This window comes from Eulemur rufifrons, chromosome 19 (genome assembly GCF_041146395.1).
Source record: "Eulemur rufifrons isolate Redbay chromosome 19, OSU_ERuf_1, whole genome shotgun sequence".
In the NCBI taxonomy this organism is placed as follows: Eukaryota; Metazoa; Chordata; class Mammalia; order Primates; family Lemuridae; genus Eulemur; species Eulemur rufifrons.
In genome coordinates, this window is record NC_091001.1 from 12802279 (window position 1) to 12816934 (window position 14656).

Sequence of the window (14656 nt, forward strand, 5' to 3'; positions counted from 1 at the left end):
GAAGTAGGGAGGAAGTGAAATATATAGTATAGACAAACCACTATCTTTTTGTAATTAGACTAAGGGAAATTTAATTATGGAAAAATTTGGAAAATGTATATAAATATTCTTACATATAATAACTTTAAAGAGTGAGAGATACTTTAGTTAAAACATTCTAGTAAAAATACTGAAAGTAGAAAATTTGCTTAAAGTCACATGCATATGTAGTGGCAGGTGAGCACAGGTAGTCTAATACAATCCACCCCAGAGTCTTGGGGAACATGCAATAATTAGCATGACTATAATTTTTTTTTTCTCTTTCATATTTTTACACAAGTTCAAAATGATATTCACAGCATCTTCTAAATTTTGGCCAATAGTTAAAAAAAAAAATGCATTTAAACTTTGGAACATGCCCACACACACAGGAAGCTGACCCCAACAGTAGTTGGAGCAGGTACCCGAGAACCAAAGGGCTGGGAAAGTCAGGAAGAGGTGAAAGGATTCTTCAGTCAGTTTATGAACTTGATGCAGTGGGACCTCCAGACTGACACGTTTACAACGGAGATGTGGTTCCATCTAACTGGCACCTGTCCCTTCCATTACTTGCTGAGCCTGCTTCTGTCCCATGCAGCACTGTGCAACCGACTAGAATAACTTTTCAATTTCTGGGGCACAGTGTACAAACTGGTGGTTTCAGAACTTAAATGCTGGATTTTTAATCAGCTCAATAAAGGTAATAAGAAGACCCCAAGGATGTGGCCTATTTACAATCAACCATTCCAAGAGAACCCTTGTGATCTGTTCCTGGATAGCTTCAGTGTTGGCCTCTGCAAAAAGGTGCAGCATGGTGCAGCTGAAGTAGTGAGTGTGGCTATTTGGGTACTGCAGCTGGTCTGCAATTGCATTCAAGAAGAGGTATCGACCCCCAGTGTCCAAGTCCACAGCCAGGTTCTGGAAGATATACATGTGTGCTGAGTGGGTGATGGTGCTCATTGAAGGTGTGCTGCCCTTGTTGTGGATGTGCGCAATGGCCGGAGTTCCTACACAGAGCACCAATGCATTGATGAGCTGGAGGTTGTAGCGATTGCCAGGCTCACTGGACACCTGCAAGTTGCTGTGCAGATCAGACAGAAAAGTGACTGGCGATCGAGTTTTAAGATAGGAATCCAAATCCTTTTTGAACTGAGGTGGCATCACTCCAGTGAAATTGGTGAGTATACAGGGTGCGATGTTAATTTCACTCAATTTGTCCACCTTCAGATTAGGAATGAATGGGTCTGGGAGCCTCATGTTTCTTGGGAAGGCACTCAGGATCAAATTTCTTAACTGAATACAATTAGGTGGATCACATCACAGAACCCATAACGGTAATCACAAAGGAACTCTGGGAAATCATGCAAAAGAACCAGCAGCACTCTTAAAGTGACTATTATTAGAATGACTATTATTAATGTGTCTTCCTGGTCTTGCTTATCTAAAAGAATGCTTATCAAGTTATATAAAAAGGGCTTACTCTCTATAGCTATGGGTCCATTCTCTCTGAGCTACTTTATTTTCATCTTGGATTACACATATTTTTCTGCCTAAATTCAATCTTAATCTTCAAAGTGGCCTACTACCATTTTTACTTTTTAACCAAACCTTAATTTCTGAAATCTAAGAAGGTTTTGATGTATATAGTACTTATTCCTTATATCTGGAATTATGTTTCTTATATTAAATCAGATATTTTCATGTTATTTCTTTTGGCCACCAGTAGAACTTCCCACACACTATTTGTTCACCTTCATCTATTGTAATTTAACATTGGTAATTACTAACTCTAGATTCTCTAAGTTAAAATGAAAAGAAATAAAAATGTACAGAAAAGAATTTATTACAAACTAGGCATCTAAGTTATTATTGAAGTCAGTAAGAATGGACAAGAAAAGTGATAACAACTAAAAGGGGGGACCTCAAATGTAGGAAGGACCCACACCTCCAGTTACAAAATTGCATGTGCTGGATAATGTGTAAGGACAGCTGATTTAACCAATAGTTTGGGTGTGATCCATTCTTCATATGTTTAAATATTTGAAGAGTACAAGAAATAATGTTACAAATATAATTATTAACATTCTTCTTAAAATTGAGTAACTTCTAGATGTATTTTTATGGTAATGCCTTTCTTATCTTGTAAAAGAATTTTACTCTCCCTTTATCCTTTACTTTCTTTCTTACATGAGTGTTTGTTTCATCCTTATTTTTCTGCTGTTTAGATTTAACAGATTTGAGACAGGGGCACATACCTATTTCCTCCTGCTGTAGTTACTTCTATGCATCTCCCATCTCGTTTTTAGAAGCACTCTCCTTTTTATTATTTTTTTATATATCTATTTGCTGTATACATCTAGCTCAACGAGTCTCATTTGTAGGGTCAGAACAGATCCTGCATTTTATGGATGAATATCAGTGGCAACATAATAGCGTTTTCTCCAGGAGGACATACTATACAATCACATATAATCAAGTATTTCTCTTCAGCTGGGCTTGAGAAACTAAATAGAGCAATCATATAAAATGTTCAATGGCTATAAGCATTTACCCTTTGGCAAGAAGTTGTTATGTTTTCTATACATTTTAATTTGCAAAATTGCATTAGAAGATTTTAATTTTACATCTTAACTATTGAATCGAAAAAGCAAAATGAAGCACAAAAGAGTGTAGCACTTATTTCACACAGGAACAAATGAGACTTATGGTTAAAAGCCATTTTTTCCTTACACGCTGTCCTATAAAAACTGTGAAGACTTAAAATGTCATATATGTAAAATAACATTTTTAAGAATTTGCTCAAGTCAATCTGCTTATGGTCTGATAAATCCTAATTATGTTCTTCTCTCAGATTCACACAAGGTAAAAAATTCCCTCGTTTCATGCTTCTCTGGTATTTCATATATCCTTTTATTTATATCATTCCCATATGAGGCTTTGATTTTGAGCAAAAATGTAGAAGAATATAAAATTTAGTAAAATAAGCAAAAAAGATTTTAAAACCTCATTGTACTTGTATAAGTAAAACAAAATAGTTTGACAAAGTGTTTAGAGTGACAAGTGATAATGATATAAACATAAATAGGGCACTGAACTAGTAAATAAGACTAAGAGTGTCACAGAAAGTTTCTGGAAAGACTCCAGTTGATCATGAGGAGTAAGTTGAGTTTAGATGCACAAAGACAGAACACGGTGTTCTAGACAGAGCACCGTGAGTGTCCATGAGACATCATAGTATGTTCCGAAAGCAAATCACCCCTTGTATCTTGATTAGAAGTGCTAGTTGCCTATCAAATATTAATATCCTTTCTCTATTAATGCTCTCTTTCTCTCTTAATCACAAGAATACCTACTTCTTCTTTAAATTTAAGTAAGGCCACAAAATTAAGGTATGGCCAAGGATGTGCAAATAGAGATCAGTCTTTATGCCATCTGGAAGAATCCTTAAGCAGGGGCGTAACTTCTTTTGCCCCTTCCTCAATCTTGCTGCCTGCCTGGGACACAAGTAGTTTAACTTTGAGTGTGCATGGTATGTATGAAATAAACCATATCTTCTCTAAAAATCTATTTTTCATTTTTTTCCTAGCAGATAAGCATAATTTTAACTAATACAGCTGAATATAAAGAGAGTAGAAAGAACCGTTAAGAAAAATCATACGATGAAGATCCTTATAAGGTAAAGATTTGAACTGCATCTTCTAAATAGTAAGGTATCACTAAGTACTTTTAAACAAGAGAATATGATGAATGGATTTAAATTTTATAAATATTATGCAATAGTATTGGAATGGCTTAGAATATGACCGTACTGGAAACAGGAAAACCAATTTAAAAGCTAGTCAAATAATAAAAACATATCTAAGAAGACCACAGGTCTTTATTTGAGTGACAAGTATTTTACACCAAGATGGGAAATGAAAGGGAAGGGAAAAGATTAGAAAACATAATGAGTTCAGCTTTAGGTATTTTGACAGTGAGTATCTATGACTATCCAAGAACATCTATACAGCACTTCCTGATCCAATAAGAGAATTCTGTGTAGCTAGTAGTCAATGACCTTTGTATCCAAAGATATCAACAGAGTGATTAAAAATCTGATGTATTTGCTATACTGTCAAGCTAAACCCTTCTCTGCAACCATGGATGATAGTTTAAATAAAAACAAAATAAATTAAGCAAAAAGCAAACACCTCCTATCTTACTAATATTGGTGCACTTAGAGCTAAAATTCCTACTGCCTCATTTAACTGAGTAATTATAAAAAGGAATCACTATTAAGTGGATATAGGAGATATTGAATCATTTTCCTGCTTTACCTATAGTTCTGTCTGGTGGCTAAACTAATTTGTAAGAAAACAAAAAGTACTCTTATATGAGATCATTCTTAAACTCTTTATAACCTTCAGAGATTGTGTGGAAGAATCTGAAAAGAATATTAAATATGAAAAGAATCCTGTGATAGCATAGATTAATCCAATAATAAACTTTTAAGCTAATGACTCTTAGAGTACAATTTAATAATTTAGTAAATGACTCAATTTCTATTCCTACAGACCTTTAAGATATAAATTTCAATTCAGTATTTCTCCTGCACACTAAAAGTTAAATTCATATGCAATTCAATGTTAATTTCTTATTCTAAAAGACTTTGCAATAGACCAATTCACTTATCTTCCTCTTCTCTGCCATTTATTTCAATTGAATAAATACAATACATTTCTTCCCTGTTTTGATTGAATAAGAGAGACAGAATATGCCTTTGAAATTCTTGCATTCATCAATAAGAATGAGTGTTCTTAGAACAGACAAAAGAGAATACATGCATTTATTTCTAAATTAACAGGTATATATTCTGGGTTTTTTAAAAGACAAAGATGGGGGCTGATTAGTTACATAATAATTATTCCTAAAGTGTAAGTATTCTAGTTAATTATTTAAATTAGTGTTTGAAATTTATTTTGAAATGTGAAATGTGGTCACTGCTAGCCTATTTCATGATTATAAAATTATTCTATATAGGAATTTTTAAATATACTCTCATATTAATAAAATAGAATATCAAGCCAATAAAATTATGATATAAAAGCTAGTATATTTAATGTCAGGAAAACATATTCACAATTTTTAATATGCATAACAAGTACATATATAACAAAATTTCAGAATCAAATGTACAAAAATACATAATATTTAATGCACATGAGCTTAAATTTAAGTGTTTTCTGCAAGAAAGTCAAAATCTGGACAGTTTTGTTACCTAATTTTTATACTGTACTTTCGTTTATGAAAATATGTCACTAATGGTGATACAAACTAAAGGAACAAAGAAAATAAAAATCAAACACAATAGATTTTTAAAATATACTCCAAAAAAGCAAAACAAAACCACTCAAAGCTCTGCTTCCGTAAAATTCCTGAAGAAAATTTACTCAGATAGAATCTATTTTACAGCAAACATCAGGATTAAAAGATACAAGTTTTATCATTCCAGAACAAGCCATGGGAACTTTGCAATAATATTATATGACACTTAAAAGTAACTTTCTACAATTTCAACATAGTTCAGTTGATTTCTTAAATATTCAGAGTCATTCTCATATAAGCCAACACAGTTTGACTAAAGTTAATTTCAATAAAATGACAACTTATATCTACACTGAAGTAATTGGTACTTAGTTTAATCCTGGACTGTCTCTCTCATGAAGTCCAGTTATGTCTTTCAGGTTTGATTCTTTGTTTGGAATGAAGTATAGAATTGGAGTCTAGAGAGAAGTCATGGTGATAAAGCATCTTCTGCTTAAGGACTATATTTTGGGCCAGGCACAGTGGCTCACACCTGAAGAGGTGGAAGGATTGCTTGAGCTCAGGAGTTCAAGACCAGCCTGAGCAAGAGTGAGATCCCACATCTACTAAAAATAGGAAAATTAGCCGGGCTGATGGCATCTGCCTATAATCCTAGCTACTCGGGAGGCTGAGACAGGAGGACTGCTTGAGCCCAGGAGTTTGGGGTTGCTGTGAGCCATGATGATGTCACTGCACTCTACAGGGGAGATGGAAAAAGACTGTCTCAAAAAACAAACAAACAAACAAACAAACAACAACAAAAAAAAACCATTATATTTTGTTTATCTACTGCTGCATAACAGAATACTGAAAACTTAGTGTCTTAAAGCACCAATGTGTCATCACCTCTCAGAATTCTGTGGGCTGCAGGGTGTGGCTGAGTGGTTCTTGCTTGGGGTCTGCCAAGCAGTGATAATCAGTTGTTAGACAGGACTGCTGTCACACGAAGCCTTGAAGCCTTGACTGTGCTGGAAGCCCAAGGAAGCTCACCCATTTGGCTGGTGCTGGTTTTCAAATGACTGCCCAGCTGGGGTTGTTGCCTAGAGAAACTGTGCATAATTTCTTCATGTGGCCTGAGTTTTTCAGAACATGATGGTTGTGTATCACGATTGAGAATTCAAGTGATACAGGCAGAAACGACCAGCATTCTATGACCCAGCTTCAGAAGTGCTGCACCATCATCTGCACTGCATTGTCTTAGTTGGATTAGACAGCCCTGTTTCAAAGTGAGAAAGGATTACACAAGGGTGGGAAAAACAGGAGTGGATAACTGGGGAAAAAAGCAAGAGGAAAAGTGGCATTTGTGGAGAATAGCCTCCACAGTCAGAGTACTCATTGTGTGACCACTTAAAAAGGATATGACTCTTAATAAGAGTAATGCTCAAAACTGAATGAATCTGCAAAACTTGAATATCTCCTCAAAACTCAACTATCTCCTCAAAACTCTTTCAGTCCCACCTAGTTTCCCTAGTGATATTGATTCCTGACCATCTCTATTTTCTTCCCATCTTTTTTTTTTTTGAGACAAGGTCTTGCTCTGTCTTCCTGGCTAGCATGCAGTGGCATCCTCGTATCTCACTGCAACCTTAAACTCTGGGGCTCAAACCATCCTCCTGCCTCAGCCCCGTGAGTCCTGGGACTACCGGCTCACCACAGCCACCATGCCCGGCCTTTTTTTTTTTTTTTTTCTTATAGATATGCAGGGTCTCACTCTTGCTTAGGCTGATCTGGAACTCCTGACCTCAAGTGATCCTTCTGCCTTGGCCTCCCAGAGTGCTAGGACCACAGGCATGAGCCGCAGTGCCTGGCTTTCATCTTCATTTTTAATTAACTGATGTTTTAATAATCAAATACTATAAGAAAAAGTAAAGCATCTGACATGATTCCTAAGAAGTAGTTAGGGTTTGAATGGGTTTGATTTTTAATTGAAACAAATATTTGAAAACTATAGCATACTGGATTTAAACATTCAAATTGTTCTACTGTAATTTTCTCTTCAAGTATACTACTTAATTATCTCCATTGTTTTGCAAGATCAATCATTCCTCCTTCTTGATCCTGCCCTTTGTCTTTTGTGATCTACTTCCTTCTTGGTTTACTTTCCAAACTCTGGTCACCTCTTCCCATTCCATATTTCTTGCTCTTCTTCTTATATACATTCCTTAAATATAACTATGCTATGGTTCTTTATGAGTGACAAATAATAGTTGGAGGAAATACCTATGAAATAGGAGGGGACAAGAGACATCAGGTAAGCTAGTGTAATATAAGGAAATAAATTAGTACGTGTAAGAGAGACATATAATATATTCACACTGGAGTGAGAGAGACACATTGACAAAGACATAATCAGCAAAAAAAAAAAAAAAAAAAAAGAAAAAAGATATGTAGAAACAAAGAATGGATTTTATTCTTTAATAAAGAAAAAAAAAGTGAAGACACCCAAGAACGCAGTAGAAATTATAACATGTAGAGTTAAACATTTTAGTTTCCTTAGCAACAGTACTACCACCTTATGCAAATAGCATCATGGTGATAAAAACATAGGTAAATGCAGTAAATAGAAAGTAAGAGCCATACTAGGTTCGTTAGTTTTTCCTTGGGGAGAGGCCATAGAGAAATTTGGAAGCATTTTGTGCTAAAGATCATGTAGGATGAACGTGACTATTAAGGAATAAACTTGAGACTGATTATTAAAGAAAGTGAGAGATCACCCCCACCACCTTCTCAGGTACAGCTTACTTCTTCATTCTGGGTCAGTGCTAATAAATAAGTCATGTAGTTGTATATATCCATGTTGCCTTGGCTAGTTTAATAGGCAATGAAACTTGAAAGCCCAGAAATCAAGGACAGATAATAGGAAAAAATGGATCCTCCTCTCCTGGTGCTCTGTATCGGGGTTCTGAGCAATTCAGACAGTTGTTATTTATGTTGCTCTTTTCCCATTGTGCTCACCTTGGAGAACTGTGCTCTCTGCAGAACAGAGTGTAGATAAGGGTATTAGAGATTTGCCCAGCATCCAGCAGGAAGTGTGAGTGAGTATCTTGGGTTGCTGGTAAATAGGAGATTCAGCTAGACTGAAAAATAATGTCCAGAATGAACACCTAGGTAGGAATTTCTGGAAGAGATCATAAATTTCTAAAATTTTAGGACAATACATGATTGATTCTTTAATGGAGCCACTTAAAAAATGGAGTGGATAAGATTTTCGTGTCCCCAATGGTCTTTGGAGATAGATAATTCAAAAGATGACATAGAAAAAGTTACTCTGGAGGTGGAAGGCAAAGTAACTCACAAACCCACCACTGGGGACAGAGGGATCCTTGTAAAATGTTTGGCTGTAACAATGGCTAGAAGAGAAAGTTAGACACCAAAGATCCAGGACATGGGATCCCTCTGTGAGATCTGGCCGATGTGAAGACTGAGATAGTATACAAAAACAGGGGCTTCAGGAAAGTGAATTTCACCTTCACTAGGAAGGTAATGTATAAAGCCAAACGTCAGAATCCCTGACAGGTTGTTAGGATCCCGCCTCTATACTTGTGGCCAACTATTGTTGACAGAGGAGGATAGTAAAAGCAGCACGGCTGGGGAAATGTTCTCTTTTATGAGGGAATCTGCCTTCATGAAAAATAGGAATAAATCTCTGAAAGTTGTCAGCAATAAAGGGACTCCACAAGAGAAAAATAAATAAATGCCAAAGATGAAGATGTGGAAAAGATGACAGAGGAGTTAAGAAAAATTCTATTTTTATTATTGACTTTTCTCATGAAGGCTAAAGAAGAGAATGATTCTAAGTTAGTTTTTACTGTGAGAATACTATTTTAAGTTGTGTGTAATAAATATCTAATCTTATGTAAAAGAGCGTTAGTCTTAGACATTGATTTTTGTGACAGTAGCATAAGTCATTTTAGTTAAAATTAGTATTGAAACATTAAGAAATTTTCTTAAGTAACAATATAATATTTCCACTAGTTAATGGTAATTTCCTTTAAACATTTTGTCTTGAAACAGGTATGTTTAATCACGCCTGGCCTAATGGAATCATTGTACAATATTGGTACAAAATGTGTGAATTTCCACATTTCCAGGGTCTTTTTTTTTTTTTTTTTTTTTTTGAGACAGAGTCTCACTCTGTTGCCCAGGCTAGAGTGAGTGCCGTGGCGTCAGTCTAGCTCACAGCAACCTCAAACTCCTGGGCTTAAGCGATCCTACTGCCTCAGCCTCCCAAGTAGCTGGGACTACAGGCATGCGCCACCATGCCCGGCTAATTTTTTGTATATATATATTTTAGTTGTCCATATAATTTCTTTCTATTTTTGGTAGAGACGGGGTCTCGCTCTTGCTCAGGCTGGTCTCGAACTCCTGACCTCGAGCGATCCACCCGCCTCGGCCTCCCAGAGTGCTAGGATTACAGGCGTGAGCCACCGCGCCCGGCCAAGGTCGACCAGGGTCATTTTTAATCCTCAGGTATTAGAATTGAAATGGACACTCAGAATGTTAAATTGAAAAATGTTTTTTTCTCCTAGGAGATGATGTCCCTGCCTGTGACAGAAATGGAAAAGGCTGACAGTTTGCCTCTTAGCTTTCTGAATATCTCAGAAAAACAAGCTGTACACTTATTTATACATAAACACACACAAAAATGTATTTACTTGAGTGCACACATGTATGTTTGGATAATTTTGCTGTCTTCTCTCTGCCTATAGTTTCTGTGGTTTCTGAGCTTGGATATGAAGCAGGTGGGATGCAGGAGCAGTCTCTACAACATTCCCTTGAGCAAAATGTGGGACAATGGTGAAGATGGAAAAGTGTATCTTCAAGTGGGGATATTAAATAAAAGCAGTTGGCAGAAAGATGTTTTATTATATTGGAAGGAGAGGTACCAAAGTTAAGTCTAAAAGTATCAGAAGCTTTGGTACCAGGAGCTTGGTACCAGCTGCTATGGTAAAGGTCACGGGGCTGTCCATGCGCATAGTCAGGCTTTGAACCCTTGTCCTCAGCGGGGCATGCCCAGGACCACACCGAGATGAGAACAAGGACTATGAAGATGAGGAAATAAATTAGGTGCAACTGAGTGAAATTGATTTGTGCGCTCTTTGTTCTCAAGAAGTGAAAGTCACAAAAAAGGGCAGAGGAGGGAGGAGGGCAGATGAAAAAGTTCTCAGAATGCAGATCCTCCCACAAGGGAAGCTGGCTGAGCTCTTCCCAAGAGACCGAGGATGTGAAAGGCGTCCTGGCATCCTCATTCCGGGAGAGTGTCAGAACGGACAAGGGAACAGCTGAAGCTGTGGAATCCTTGAGGATCACTTAGTCACAGGGGAGACACCTTAAGCAAGTCACACGCAATCAAAAATTATTTAATGATCCAAGTCGGGAAAAAGCATATTTGGTGAACATGATAATATAATGGAAATGACATACTGAGCTATAAAGATTTGAATAGATCCCAAGTGTTGTATAAATGTATGATATTCTTTTTAGTCTGGCTACTAAAGTAAGAGATATATTCAGATTTCAAAACCCTGGTTTGTTTATCTCCCTTTACTTTTTCTCATCATAAGAATTAAAAATTTAAGTAGATAATAAATATTGACTATGTTTGCAAAAATTATGATAATAATCTGATTTTTTTTCAGGTGACTTAAAAAGGTTGTATGTCTAGTTGGTGACACTATGGAAATTCTAGGCCAGATATCAGAAATTTTAAGAATGAGAGAACCAGTGTAAAAATTATGATATTTGATTAAGGGTACATTTAAACAGCCTTCTACATCAACATCAGTATACTGAGTGTTGAATGATCTGCTTAAAATAAACTCTCATGGTGATAAGCTCAGAATGAGGCTGTGGTTTAGACAACTAAGATTAAAACTAAGAAAAGCCTCAATGGGGAGGGTTATCAATCTGCTGAGAAACAAAGAATAATGCTTCCCAACTGCTGCTGTTGAGAAATGTATGAAAAGAAAAACCTCAAACAAACAGCAACATAAAAAAGAAAGGAAAATAAAAACACTTAAAAACAGGACATATTTCTTTATCTCTATATTTAGGCATACATTTTCGTCTTAAATGTGACAGTAAATATATTAATTTGCAGCTCAAATAATAGGAAACTTCAGTTGTAATGGGGTGATATGTCTATTTAGGTGCATTTCCAAAGCTTTATTTTATTATAGTCATTGCTTAAAATCCCTTTATAGAATATTTCTAATGAAGTGATCCATATTCCATGCACTAAATGGAGGGACAATGGCATGCTAATACACACACACACACACACACACACACACAAATCTTATATCATTTTTGTTGGATTGAAATGATCATTTCCTGCTGATTCTTTCAGAATCAGGAATAAGGTAATTTATAGTTTTCACTGATTCTCCCTTTAAAATTGTTTTTGAGAAGAAATATGAAAGGCATGAAAGATGTCAGAACCCAAAGTGAGAACTTAATTGTAGCTGAAAGAATTGTAGTGATCTTAGAATGTGCTTTGAGCATGTAATTGCAACCACTTTAAATGGTGCAGCAAGGCAAAAAGCACATAAGATTTTGGAATGCCATTTTAGTCTTTTTTTTTTTTTTTTTGCAACCTTTCCTCAGAGACTAGTAAGTTTATATAGCTTATCCAATGATGCTGGATTTATAAAAACAGTTTTCTTATGATCTCAATAATAAATATATTTACTGACACTCTGGGAGATACTAGGTTGTTCATATTTAAACAATTGATTATTTTTTTGATATACAAAAATGGATCCTAGACCCACAGGAACTTAACTTTAATAACTAAAATAGCATCCTTTTTCTTGATCATAGAGATTTCTAGAAATAATATGAGTTTATAGTGAATCAAATTTAAAGCTATATTTTAGTTGGATTATTTTTGCTAGATTTTTTTACATTGAATAACAACACATCAAAGAAAAGCCTGTCTATTTTCTGATTTAATGTAAAGTGCTATATGAATCATAGATGAAGTAGAAAGATTACATTAAATTACAACAAACATATAACTTACTGTAATTTATTTAAGAATAAAACATAAAATGAAGCCTCACTTTCATAAATATAGTATATCTTTCAGTGTCATTATTCATCAAAATTTATTTATAATCTTTTTTTGTTATTTGAATATAAACAGTCATCCTGAATGTTTCCTGCTTGTGCTTTCAGTATTATAAACTCTATTCATCTTGGGTTTTACTGAAAAAAACAAAGTGTAAACATTTTTTTCCTGTGTAACACATATGAAGTAAATAATTTGATTCACTTTATAAATGAAATGGGCTCCTTCTTCACTGAGCACTAAATAGGTGGGTAAAATTGTATAGAAGAATGATGACTTAGAGATGTTATGCAAAGTTTAGAAGTAAGGAATGAAAGGGAAGATAAGTATAAATTTCCATATCTATTGTTTTACAAATTGCCAAGAAGAAAAACAACTGTGAAGAAGTTTTCCTCTCTCATACCTGCTGATCTGCCTTGACTGTGATTAATAATGTTAATAATAATATATAATTATAGAACATTAACTATGTGAGACACTGTACTAAGCACTTTACATATATTAATTCATTTAATCCTGGCAACAACCCTGTGTCGTCTTATCTCCAAATTATAGATGAAGAAACTAAACATAGAGTATTAGATAATGGACCAAGTTAGAATGGAGGTCATGATTGCAAAAACATCAGCTGGGCATTAAACCTTCATAAATATAGAGTTAATTTGGTCCTTGGACAAGTAAGAAGGATACTTCCCTTGTGGTCAATCGAAAAAGCTGATGAAGTCATTTTCTAAACTAACATAAATAAGGAAGGTGCAGCAGATTCCTTCTGAAGAGGAATTTGTCTTCGCATTTACCACAACCTGCTGAGAATTGTTCTATTATAAAGCTTGGGGCAAACTATTAATAATTCCGCTAGGACTCATGTTGCTGTTATTTTGACTCACATCACAATATATATAAGCACTTGTGTTATCCATCCTCAACTATATTCTAAGCTTCTTACAACTTTTCACCTCCTTTGTCCTAGTCCATCCGTCAGGTTTCAGTCTGAAATGTCAGTTCTTAGTGCACTCATGGCTGAAGAATGTCCAGACGCACCAAAGTAAGGCAAGCACGAAAGTGAGCTTTATTGAGGAGAGAAATATAGGATTCTAGAGCAAGAGCAAGCTATAGGTTTACAGGGCAAGATACATATGCTACGGAGGATTACCAGATCCACTGTCACAGCAAAGGGAGAGCAAACGGAAGGGCAAAAGGGTCTGGTTATGACCTGTGTCTTGTTTTATAGTGCCCGAATTGGGACCTCCCTGTGGCTCAGACATCACCAAGGAACCCCTTAGATTGGACAGCTGGGAGTGGCATGACCTGTTTCTCACTACACATGCGGGTTGTCCTAGGTCAATTTCTGGACTCCATGGTACCTAAGCTGCTTGGCCCATGGGCTAGTTAGTCTTCTGCATTCTTTTGCAGCTGGTGTGCTAGTTATGATTGGCAGATTGATAGGGTATTCCCTCCTCCTCCAGGTATGGCAGTTGCTCAGGAGAGGATTAGGGTGGGGTAGGACCAAGATGGGGGCTGGGGCCCACCCTTGTCCTTCTTCCCAGGTGGAACAATTGCACCAAGGCAAAGACCCCACTTTCATTCCTAAGACACCTGGAATCCCTCACTATCTACCTAACACATCCACTCCCTGTTCTCAACTTTCTCAAAATTTCTACTGTGCAGTTCTAGAAGTCCATTATATGGCTGAAACATAAATCCTACTTTACATGATACAAAGTAGCCACATCTTGAAACTACTCTGTTTTCACACCGTTGAAGAAAAATTTGCACAGGACAAAATTAAACAGATGATGAAGACATTATTCAAGATTATTACAACAGGGGAGAGGCCAGCACTTACTCTGAACTCAATTCCACTGACACAAAAGGCAGGGATATTTTAAGGGATGGGGTGAGCTAGGGGAAAAGTACTGAAATATATTAGGAGGGAGGTTGATCAATTAAATACATTAAGCACATGGAATTACTCCTGAGTTTCCAAATGTTTCTGTGATTAGGCCATTTGTGTGCTAATTTGTACCTATGGAAGTTAGCTTCTTGCCTTCCCTTGGCGACTGAGAGATAGAAGTACTATCTTCCTTGGAGGTTGCATTTCAAAGAGATGGATCCCAGGCTCTCCAGAAAGACAATACAAGGTTACACAACTGGTAAAGGGACTTTTATTAATATAAAGATTTATACCCCAAAGGCGAGGAAGACAAATATTCATTAATGGTT

At 36.0% G+C, this 14656-nt stretch overlaps 1 pseudogene; it reads right to left on the reverse strand.

Annotated features, from left to right (window-relative positions):
• Nucleotides 1–419: 419 nt before the first annotated feature.
• LOC138400092 (CCR4-NOT transcription complex subunit 1 pseudogene) lies at nt 420–10331 on the reverse strand (annotated as a pseudogene).
• Nucleotides 10332–14656: the final 4325 nt, after the last annotated feature.